The following is an 11799-nucleotide window of genomic DNA, read 5'->3' as shown; positions in this document are numbered from 1 at the left end:
GTGATGAAAAAACAGGTTAAGGAAAAGCTGGACATGCACAAGCTGGACATTCACAAGTCCTTGGGGCCGGATGCAATGCATCTGAGGGTGCCGAGGAAGTTGGCTGATGTGATTACAGAGCCACTGGCCATTAACTTCGAAAACTCATGGCGATTGGGGGAGGTCCCAGACGAATGGAAAAAGGCAAATATAGTGCCCATCTTTTAAAAAGAGAAGACGGAGAATCTGGGGAACTACAGCTTCACAACAGTTCCTGGAAAAATCATGGAGCTGGTCCTCGAGGAATCCATTTTGAAGCACATGGAGGAAAGGAAGATGATTAGGAACAGTCAACATGGATTCACCAAGGGCAAGTCATGCCTGAGCAACCTGATTGCCTTCTATGATGAGATAATTAGCTCTGTGGATATGGGGAAAGCGGTGGATGTGATATATCCCCTGGATGAATAATGTGAGGGGCAAAGAAGTCCAGGAGAGCTGACTGTATTTTAAAGAATCCTTATTGAGTTTGCAGGAACAAACCATCCTGATGTACAGAAAGAATAGTAAATATGGCAAGCGACCAGCTTGGCTTAACAGTGAAATCCTTGCAGATCTTAAATGCAGAAAAGAAGCTTACAAGAAGTGGAAGATTGAACAAATGACCAGGGAAGAGTATAAAAATATTGCTCAGGCATGTAGGAGTGAAATCGGGAAGGCCAAGTCACACTTGGAGTTGCAGCTAGCAAGAGATGTTAAGAGTAACAAGATGGATTTCTTCAGGTATGTTAGCAACAAGAAGAAAGTCAAGGAAAGTGTGGGCCCCTCACTGAATGAGGGAGGCAACCTAGTGACAGAGGCTGTGGAAAAAGCTAATGTATTCAATGATTGTTTTGCCTCTGTCTTCACAAACAAGGTCAGCTCCCGGACTGCTGCACTGGGCAGCACAGCATGAGGAGAAGGCGACCAGCCCTCTGTGAAGAAAGAAGTGGTTCAGGACTATTTAGAAAAGCTGGATGAGCACAAATCCATGAGGCTGGATGCGCTGCATCCGAGGGTGCTAAAGGAGTGGGTGGATGTGATTGCAGAGCCATTGACCATAATCTTTGAAAATGCATGGCCATCAGGGGAGGTCTCAGATGACTAGAAAAAGGCTAATGTAGTTCCCATCTTTAAAAAAGGGAAGGAGGAGGATCTGGGTCACGGTCTGGCACCTTGGATGCTCCTTTACATTGGTGAAAAGCCAATGTGGTGCATGCCCCACTCCCATTGGTAGGATTTACACCTCCTTAGCACGGACTTTGCACCGGTGCGGGATTGGGGGTGACAGAACAGGTGAGTGATGGCAATTTAGGCCAGTTGTGTTTGACACAGTGAGGCTGTGCTGAGATCAGCTCCCTCCTCTCCTGCACACAGTCAGCCTCACCTCCGTTCCAGTCCCTGGAAAAATCATGGAGCAGGTCCTCAAGGAATCAGTTCTGAAGCACTCAGAGGAGAGAAAAATGATCAGGAACAGTCAGCGTGGATTCACCAAGGGCAACTCATGCCTGACTAACCTAATTGCCATCTATGAGGAGATAACTGGGTCTGTGGATGAGGGGAAAGCAGTGGATGTGTTATTCCTTGACTTTAGCAAAGCTTTTGATACCGTTTCCCACAGTATTCTTACCAGCAAGTTAAAGTAGTATGGGCTGGATGAATGGACTATAAGGTAGATAGAAATCTGGCTAGATCGTCAGGCTCAATGGGTAGTGATCGAAGATTCCATGTCTAGTTGGCAGCCGGTATCAAGCGGAGTGCCTTAGGGGTCGGTCCTGGGGCCGGTTTTGTTCAATATGTTCATTAATGATCTGGAGGATGGCGTGGACTGATCTCAGAAGTTGCAGAATAGCAAACTAGGAGAGTGGTAGATACACTGGAGGGTAGGAATAGGGAATACAAGAGGAAGCTAGACAATGTAGAGATAACGAGGCACGAAAAAAAAGCCTGATGAGGGTTGGCCAACAAGGACACGTCACTCCGAAAGAGATATCCTGCACTTAATGAAGAATCCCATGCACTGCTACAGACTAGGGATGAATGGCTAGGCAGCATTCTGCAGAAAAGAACCTAGGGGATACAGTGAACGAGAAGCTGGATGAATCAACAGTGTGCCCTTGTTGCCAAGAAAGCAATAGCATTTTTGGGCTGTATAAGTAGGGGCATTGCAAGCAGATCGAGGGACATGGTCATTTCCCTCTTATTCGACATTGGTGAGGCCTCATCTGGAGTACTGTGCCCAGTTTGGGCCCCACACTACAAGAAGGATGTTTGAAAAATTGGAAAGAGTCCGTGGAGGGAAAACAATGATTAGGGGGCTGGATCACAGGATTATGAGGAGAGGCTGAGGGAACTGGAAGAGAGAAGAATGAGAGGAATTTGATAGCTGCTTTCACTACCTGAAAGGGGTTCAAAGAGGATGATCTAGACTGTCGTCAGGGTCCTAGATGACAGAACAAGGAGTAATGGTCTCAAGTTGCAGTAGGGGAAATTTAGGTTGGATATTAGGAAAAACTTTTTCACTAGGAGGGTGGTGAAGCCCTGGAATGGGTTACCTAGGGAGGTGGTGGAATCTCCTTCTTTAGAGGTTTTTAATGTCAGGCTTGATGAATTTGGGAATTGGTCCTGCTCTGAGCAGACAGTTGGACTGATGATCTCCTGAGGTCCCTTCCAAACCTGATATTCTATGATTCTATGATTTTAATGTGGTTTTACTCAGTATTCTTGCCAGCAAGGTAAAAAAGTATGGATTGGATGAAAGGACTATAAGGTGGACAGAAAGCTGTCTAGATTGTCGGGCTCAATGGGTAGTGATCAATGGCTTGATGTCTAGCTGGCAGCTGATATCAAGGGTTGTTCCTGAGGCCAGTTTTGTTCAACATCTTTATTAATGATCTGGATGGTGGGATGAATTGCACCCTTAGCAAGTTCGCAGATGACACTAAGATGGGGGTAGAGGTAGATAAGATAGAGAGTAGGGATGGGGTCCAGAGTGACCTAGACAAATTGGAGGATTGGGCCAAAAGAAATCTAATAAGGTTCAACAAGGACAAGTGCAGAGTCCTGCACTTAGGACGGAAGAATCCCAGGCACTGCTACAGGCTGATGACTGACTGGCTAAGCAGCAGTTCTGCAGAAAAGGACCTGGGGATTACAGTGGATGAGAAGCTAGATATGAGTCAGTAGTGTGCCCTTGTTGCCAAGAAGGCTAAGGGCATATTGGGCTGCATTAGTAGGAGCATTACCAGCTGATTGAGGGAAGTGATTATTCCCCTCTATTTGGCACTGGTGAGGCCACCTCTGGAATATTGCATCCAGTTTTGGCCCCTCCACTATAGAAAGGATGTGGACAAATTGGAGAGAGTCCAGAGGAGGGCAAGGAAAATGATATGGTATCTGGGTCACATGACTTATGATGAGAGGCTGTGGAAACTGGGCTTGTTTAGTCTGCAGAAGAGAAGAGTGCGAGGATTTGATAGCAGCCTTCAACTGCCTGAAGTGGGGTTCCAAAGAGGATGGAGCTAGGCTGTTCTCAGTGGTGGCAGATGACAGAACAAGGGACAATGCTCTCAAGTTGCAGTGTGGGAGGTCTAGGTTGGATATTAGGAAACACTATTTCACTAGGAGGGTGTGAAGCCCTGGAATGGGTTACCTAGAGAGGTGGTGGAATCTCCATCCTTAGAGCTTTTTAAGGTCAGGCTTGACATAGCCTGGCTAGGATGATTTAGTTGGAGTTGGTCCTGTTTTGAGCAGGGGTTGGACTAGATGACCTTCTGATGTCTCTTCCAATCTTAATCTTCTATGATTCTATATTTAAGCCTCCACAACTCTCCTAGCCTAATAAGAGAATTTTAATATTGATCAAGGCTGTTGTTAATATGTAAGAACAAAGAAAGCTACATCACCTCATACAAAGACCTTTGGGGATGCAGTGTTGACTAGTGGTTAGAGTACTGGACTGGGACTCAGAAGACCTGAGTTTTCTGCCATTGGCAGACCTCAGACAAGTCCTTTCATTTCTCTGTGCCTCAGTTTCCCCATCTGCAATATGGGGATAATGAGACTGACCTGCTTTGTAAATCACTTTGAGACCTATGTCTGAAAAATGCAAGGTTTTATTATCAGTGCTCCATACTCAATTCCCCACAATCAGCTTGAGCATATATGAACAAAGCATCTCAGATTTGTGCAGTATGCCAGCACAGACTGAGCCAGCAGCACTGCCTATGTTAGTGCAAGGGATGGTGCCGGTCCAGCTGCTTTCTGGACTGAAAATGTTGCCTTTGCTTTTACACATTATGTGATATGCACTAGGCAGCTCTTATATTTGCTACGTTAGTTACAGAGGGTTAACTAACACTCCACCTTGCTTTCAGTCTCCTGAATGCCCACCTCTTGACCACCCGCACCTGCTGAGCATAAAACCATGTCTGTATCTCTCTGGGTTGGTGCAATACTTTTTTAACACAACACATTCAACCTGTGGAACTCACTGACACTAGATTATGGTCACTGAGACCAGCAAGAGCTTAGTAGGTTTAGAAATTTATATGGACTAAAGTTAGAGGAGAAGTAAAGCCTGTCTCAGGGCAGAAACAACCCCTAATTGACAGGGCTAAGGAAGGACTTATCGATGGGCAGATTATTCCATAATTGCTCACTAATGGGGCTTCGTGCATCTTCCTCTGAAGCAGCTAGTGCTGGCCACTGTCAGAGACCAGACACTGGACTGGGTGGACCCTGGGTCTGATCCACTCTGGCAGTTCCTTTGCTCCTAATGAGGCAAAGGTTTTGCGACCCATAGGAAAAAGCGGGTCTGCAGGGTCTCTGGATTCCCAGTGGGGACAGAGACAGCATTAATGGCAGTGGAGCTCAGTGCAGACAGGATTCCACTCCATGATGATCTGCTAATGCTTGCATCAGTACTGAGGAGTATGGTGAACCCCTTTATGTTGGGCTAGACCGAGGCTTATTGAGAAGGACTCAGAACAGGCTCATGGGTTCCATCCCCAGCTCCTGCACAAGTCAAGAATCCTGACTGCTTAAATCTGTCCATCCTTCCTGGTGCATCAATCACTGTCACATGGCCCTGTGCCAGATGGGCCCTCTGCCACAACAGCCCCAACTGTGACCTTCCTGGCATCCCACTAAGTGGTAACTAGATGGGCTATCAGCACTGACAGGGCTATTGCCACTCTTAGCCCTCAGGGGGCGGGGATGATGCAACATTGGGGCAAGCTTAGCCTAGAGTTCTAGGAAAGATTCCTTTCTTCTCCTGAAGTTCTCCAGCCCCCTTTTTCTCGCCCCAACTCTTGAGAACAAGTTGGTCCCTTCAAATGGGAGGTTATGGTCCAGACTCCACATTCGTGCTCCCCCCTTATTGGAGATCCTCTGCAAGTGCTTGGGCTGACTGATACACGATGAATGCCACGCACTGCTTGTCCAAGCCTCTGTGGGCTGTAATAATTTGAGTCTAGCATATGGGTGCTGCACTTAGGACAGAAGAATCCTATGCACCGCTAAGGCTGGGGACTGACTGGCTAAATGGCAGTTCTGCAGAAAAGGACCTGGGGATTACAGTGGATGAGAAGCTGGATATGAGTCAGCAGTGTGCCCTTGTTGCCAAGAAGGCTAAGGGCATATTGGGCTGCATTAGTAGGAGCATTGCCAGCTGATCGAGGGAAGTGATTATTCCCCTCTATTTGGCACTGCTGAGGTCACATCTGGAGTGTTGCATCCAGTTTTGGACCCCCCACTACAGAAGGGAGGTGGACAAATTGGAGAGAGTCCAGAGGAGGGCAAGGAAAATAATCAGGGGGCTGGGTCACATGACTTACGAGGAGCAGCTGAGGGAACTGGGCTTGTTTGTCTGCAGAAAAGAAGAGTGAGGAGGGATTTGATAGCAGCCTTCAACTACCTTAAGGGAGGTTCCAAAGAGAGGGAGCTATGCTGTTCTCAGTGGTACCAGATGACAGAACAAGAAGCAACAGTCTCAAGTTGCAGTGGGGCAGGTCTAGGTTGGATATTAGGAAAAAACTATTTCACTAGGAGGGTGGTGAAGCACTGGAATGTGTTACCTAGGGAGGTGGTGGAATCTCCATCCTTAGAGGTTTTTAAGGCCCAGCTTGCTGAAGTCTTGGCTGGGATGATTTAGTTGGTGTTTGTCCTGCTTTGAGCAGGGGGTTGGACTTTGGCCGGGTCTACACGGGGCGGCGGGGGAGGTCAATCTAAGTTACGCAACTTCAGCTACGTGAATAATGTAGCTGAAGTCGACGTACTTAGATCGACTTACTGTGGTGTCTTCACTGTGGTGAGTCGACTGCTGCCTCTCCCTGTCGACTCTGCCTGCGCCTCTCGCTGAGCTGGAGCACAGGAGTTGACGGGAATACACTTGGGGATCGATTTATTGCGTCTAGACTAGCTGGATCAATCGCTGCCCGCCGATCCGACCAGTAGTGAAGACATACCCAAGATGACCTCCTGAGGTCTCTCTTAACTCTAATATTCCATGATTTAAGATTGTCATGTGATGAAATCTCCAGGAATACATCTGATTAAAATTGGCAACCCTAGCATGGGGCGAGAGCTGAGCCCTCCCCGGCTTCCACTCTGAGCTAAGGCCTAAAAATGGCAGTGGCACTAGAGGGCTGATGGCAGAGGTGAAAGTAAGCCGGTACAAGCCGGTACAGCGTACTGGCAAGAGCCAGTACACTGTGCTGGACTGCACCGGCTTTCACTGCGGGGATTTAAAGGGTTCTGGGCTCCCCGCCGCAGCTGGCAGCCCAGAGCCCTTTAAATCCCCTGCCTGCAGCTCCGGCAGCTGGACAGGGGCCGGATTTAAAGTGCCCTGGGCTGCCACAGCAGCAGTCAGCCCAGAGCCCTTTTAACCCCCCCGCCCGCGGCTCCAGCAGCCGGGCTGGGGCCGGATTTAAAGGACTCTGGGGTGCCGCGACTGCGGTCAGCCCAGAGCCCTTTAAACCCCCCGCCGCAGCTGAGACTTAAAGGGCTCAGAGCTCCCCGCCGCTGCAGACAGCCCAGAGCCCTTTGAATCCTGGCCACGGCTCCAGTGGATTTAAAGGGCTTGGAGCTCCCCCCAGTGGCAGGAGCTCTTGGTCCTTTAAATCCCTGCCCCAGCCCTGCAAAGCTCAGAGTTCCCCGCGACAGCCGGAGCCCCGGGCCCTTTAATTTGCCCCTGAGCTCTGGGGGCCTCCCAGCTACCTCTGCAGCTGGGAGGCCCTGGTTAATTTAAAGGCCCTGGGTCTCCCAGCCACAGCTGGTGCCCTAGGGCCTTTAAATCTTGAGGCCACGCCCCTTCTGGATGAAGCCACGCCCCCTCAGGTCTCCAGCAGTACCGATAAGTCCTGTAAGTTGCTTTCACCCCTGGCTGATGGGCTTTCCCCTGGGGAATGGTGGGAATTTGATCGCTTCTCCCACAATTCCTGAAAGGTCTTTCAAAATTTCCCAGAGGCCACTGCTTCAGAAAGCTATACCACAGGGATTCGCAAACTGGGGGTCGGGACCCCAAGGGGGTTGTGAAGTTATTACATGGAGGGGGGAGGTCGCAAGCTGTCAGCCTCCACCCCAAGCCCTGCTTTGCCTCCAACATTTATAATGTGGTTAAATATATAACAAATGTATAAGGGGGGTCAAACTTAGAGGCTTGCTATTTGTAAGTACAAAAGTTTGAGAACTACTGCTATGCCAGGTACGCAGAAGGTGCAATACACTGGTACTGCAAATGCAGGGCAAAAGTACAACCACACTGGCCCTGCATGGCTAGCGTGGACTCACTGCACTGAACCGCTGGTAACTGCATTTCTCCAGCACAGACAGGTCTCTAAGGCACCAAGTTTCCAGAAGGAATCCTAGTGGGTGGGGGATGCAGTGGGGGTGTGGCATTCTGTCCAGGCTCTGTGTTTCAGTTGAGAGAAGAGGGGGATGGGAGGGTTAGAAAAGTTCTTGCCTGGCATAAAATTACTTAGACAGAAGGTCCAAGACTATGGATAAACCAATAGTATTTAATTTATTTTTTCAAAATAAAAACCGGAAGGAAGTTAATAAATAATGTAAGATGGAGAATGCATTAATGAAAGAGAGCGAGAGGGAGGAAAAGAAAGGATGGGCCAGAACAGAGAAAGAGAAAGACAGAGAGCACAAGAGGGGAGAGATTCCTGCCTTTATTGATTGTACGTGATTACATTAGGCCTATCAAATATTAATAGTACATCCCACAAGAGGCCCTGCTGTGTGCTTTTCCAAGTGAGCCTGGCCTTGGCGATGGGAGCAGACTCCAAATGGGCAAAGGCTACGACATCTTGAGCTTCCTGTCTCAGTGTCTCCAGCTGGCAGGAAGCATAGGAAGCACATGACCCTTAAGCAATGGGGCTGAGCAGTCTGCACAGGAAGGAGGATCTGGGATGCAGTTCCAGAACAGGGCTGAGTGGCAAAACAACCCTTATGTCTACGGGCACTGCTGCAAGGCTAGACCCATCTGCCCCCGGAGAAGTCCTAGCCACAACATTTGGAACCAGAACTGGTTCCAGACTTTGGATTGAACCGTTTTAGGTAGACCATAATGGATCAATGTACTTCACATAACATACCATTATTGTACACACCACACACATCAGGGGAAGTGGCACTAAAACCATTGCCATCCAGCTCCAAGCACACAGGCTTCTGCTGCTTAGACTAAAGGAATATAATACCACAACCAGACCCTTTATTTTGCCAGCGGACCAGGTCTCTAAAAGGCAGTATCACTCACTCAAAGCTCGTAAGTTATAATAGAAGTCAGCCACAGTTTGGATTTGGAGAGACCTGAACACGAGCTCTGCTCAGAAAGAACTGAGGACGGTCAGATTTGGGGTTTTAGTCCAGGCTCATGTCTGCCCACAACATCTATTGCCACATGAGCAAGGAGAGAGGATGGCCTGACACCTTGGGCTGCACTAAGATAGCTGCATGTTCTAGGATATGTTTAGCACTAGGCAAGCAGTGGTGGTGGGGAAGCATTGACTATGATGGGTCATGCTGAGATGGGCCAGAAAAACCAACATCAGAATCTTGCCTTAAGTATTATAGTTTTGTGTTCACATTATAGCCCATTAAACAACATGGGCCAGATCCTCAGTTAATGCCGCTCTATTGACTTCAGTGAAGCTCCATCACTGAGGATCTGTCTCTATTCCCCTTTTTAGCCCATTGAACTTATGGTTCCTCCTCCTCATCCACCACTGCTGTTTCACAGGTCTTTGAACAGCCCTTCTCCCAAGGAACAGGGATCAGCTGTGCCAATCAGTTATGGTGTTACAATGAGCTCTGCAAACTGGGCTTATCCTTGTACATCAATTAAATTCTAGATAATGACAAAAATTCATGTGCCTATTCACTACAACAGGGAGAGCACTGATCCCTTGAAGTCTGGAGAAAAATACCGTATTGGGAGAGAGTTGCACTAGTGGACTGAGCACAGACTCAGTGCAAATTCCAGCTCACTGTGGGACAAGTCCCTCCTCTGCTCTGTGGCTCAGTTTCCCATCTGTATACAGGGGCCAAGGACACTGGTAGGCCTGTCAAGAGAAATTTAGGGTCCCACTACCTCATGTTTGCCTCCCCTTTCATTTTATTTACACAAATTTTTTGGGGGGGGGGCTGACCTTGGGTCCCCAGTACAGTTGTCCCCCATCTTGTCAGCCTGGATTCTGGCCAGTCTCACAGAGCAGCGGTGCTGATGATGGTAAAGTTCTCTGGGGATGGAAGGAACTGTGCAGTTTCCATATTCACAATTAAATTGCAGTCCTGATTGCAAACTGAGGGGATGCCACTTCTCAAGTGACTGACTAGATACCTAAGTGCCCCTCACCCCTGAGTATCTGAGCACTTCACACTCGCAAATGGATTTGAATGCCACAGCCCTGGGAGGCAGGGAAGCAAAAATGATTAGGGGGCTGAAGCACATGACTTATGAGGAGAGGCTGAGGGAACTGGGATTATATAGTCTGCAGAAGAGAAGAATGAGGGGGGATTTGATAGCTGCTTTCAACTACCTGAAAGGGGAGTTTCAAAGAGGATGGATCTAGACTGTTCTTAGTGGTATCATATGACAGAACAAAGAGTAATGGTCTCAGTTGCAGTGGGGGAGGTTTAGGTTGGATATTAGGAAAAACTTTTTCACTAGGAGGTGGTGAGCACTGGAATGGATTACCTAGGGAGGTGGTGGAATCTCCTTCCTTTGAAGTTTTTAAGGTCAGGTTTGACAAAGCCCTGGCTGGGATGATTTAGTTAGGAACTGGTCCTGCTTTGAGCAGGGGGTTGGACTAGATGACCTTCTGAGGTCCCTTCCAACCCTGATACTCTATGATCCTATGATTATCCCCCCATTCCAGATGGAGAACCAAGGCCCAGGGTAGATTGCGTGTCCTGCCCTAGGCTAGCGTGGCTATGGCTGAGCTAGGAATTAAATCCAAATCCCTTACAGCCCAAGCCAGTGCCCAGCCTGCCTGTCCCAGGGCAGCACCTCCAACGCCAATAGTCTCAGGGGAGCTTTTCCCCTGACCAGCAAGTTATGTGGCAGCACTCAAAGTTTCTGCTGTCTCACTCGGGAAAGCTCCACAAGAGGGGCTCTCTGGGTGACCGTGGCAGGTAGTAGCTGAGCTTATTCAGCAAGGGCAGCCATTTCCAGGGTGGGTGCCTGAGTTGTGAGTGCCACTGGTCATATTTGAGTTCTAGGACTCCCACCCTTTCATGGTCCTGACACAGAAGCCTGTGAGAATCAATGGCTGCTGCAATCAAGCAAATCCAGTCCAGGCCCCTCCTCATCTCCTAGCACGAATGGGGACACAGAGGCTGTGTCCATGCAGGAATGCCCTGTGGTGCCACCAGAGATCATACATGAGCCAGATCCACCCATCTGTCTGCCCAAATCACAAGCTTCTCCTCTAACTTACCGTGCTTTTCCTGCCCTTCCCAGCATTCCCCTCTGCTCTGGACTGGCCTAACTCAGGGGCAGGCGGAATGCTGTCCTTATTACTTCAAAGTTCACTGCAGTCAACAAGGGTCTTTCCAGTGCCTCCTTGTGCTTTGGACGAGGCCCCTGAGGCATCCCCCTCGTCTGCCTCACACCCTTGGACCTGGTTGAAATACATCTGGTTTGTTCCTTTAAGTGTTTCTCTTTCACCTCCTCAATACCTCCGGAGTACACAGACCTGGGCCTGATTCTTGCCTCATAGGATACCTCAGTGGGAGTCACTTGTATCCTATAAGAGAGATTCAGGAGCTTTGTTTCTATTCCCTGCTCTGCCACTGGACAAGTCCCATCCCCTCTCTGTGCCTCAGTTTCCCCCATCTGTGAAATGGGGATGCTGCTGCTGACCTGGCTTTGCAAAGCATGTGGCTGTGAAGGGTTCAGTGTTGTTATTTTCTCTCTGTATCTTTCTCTTGCTTAAAGTGGAATTTTTGAATCAGCTTCTGCATGCCGCAGACTGGAAAGCTTTCCTGCCCTGCTAGCAGCCAGCACTAAATTATTCATGACTGACAATGAGGAGCTTCAGCCCAATCTATCTTCCCCCAGTAGAATGGGCCATGATAGGCAAAGCAACCAGATTAATAACATTAAATAAAGAAAATTGCTCCCTCTGCCCCCTTGCTATGGAGTAACCGAGACGGCCACAGGAGATTCACCTTCTACCTGGCACGGCTACTGCCGAATTTGTTAACACACTGAACCTGTGCTAAAGTCAAGCTAAGGGACAGAGAAAGGCAGTAGATGAGAGATAGAGG

The sequence above is a fragment of the Chelonoidis abingdonii genome, chromosome 8 (genome assembly GCF_003597395.2).
Source record: "Chelonoidis abingdonii isolate Lonesome George chromosome 8, CheloAbing_2.0, whole genome shotgun sequence".
Lineage (NCBI taxonomy): Eukaryota > Metazoa > Chordata > Testudines > Testudinidae > Chelonoidis > Chelonoidis abingdonii.
The sequence above is the reverse complement of the archived record's forward strand: the minus strand, read 5'-3'. Positions refer to the sequence as shown.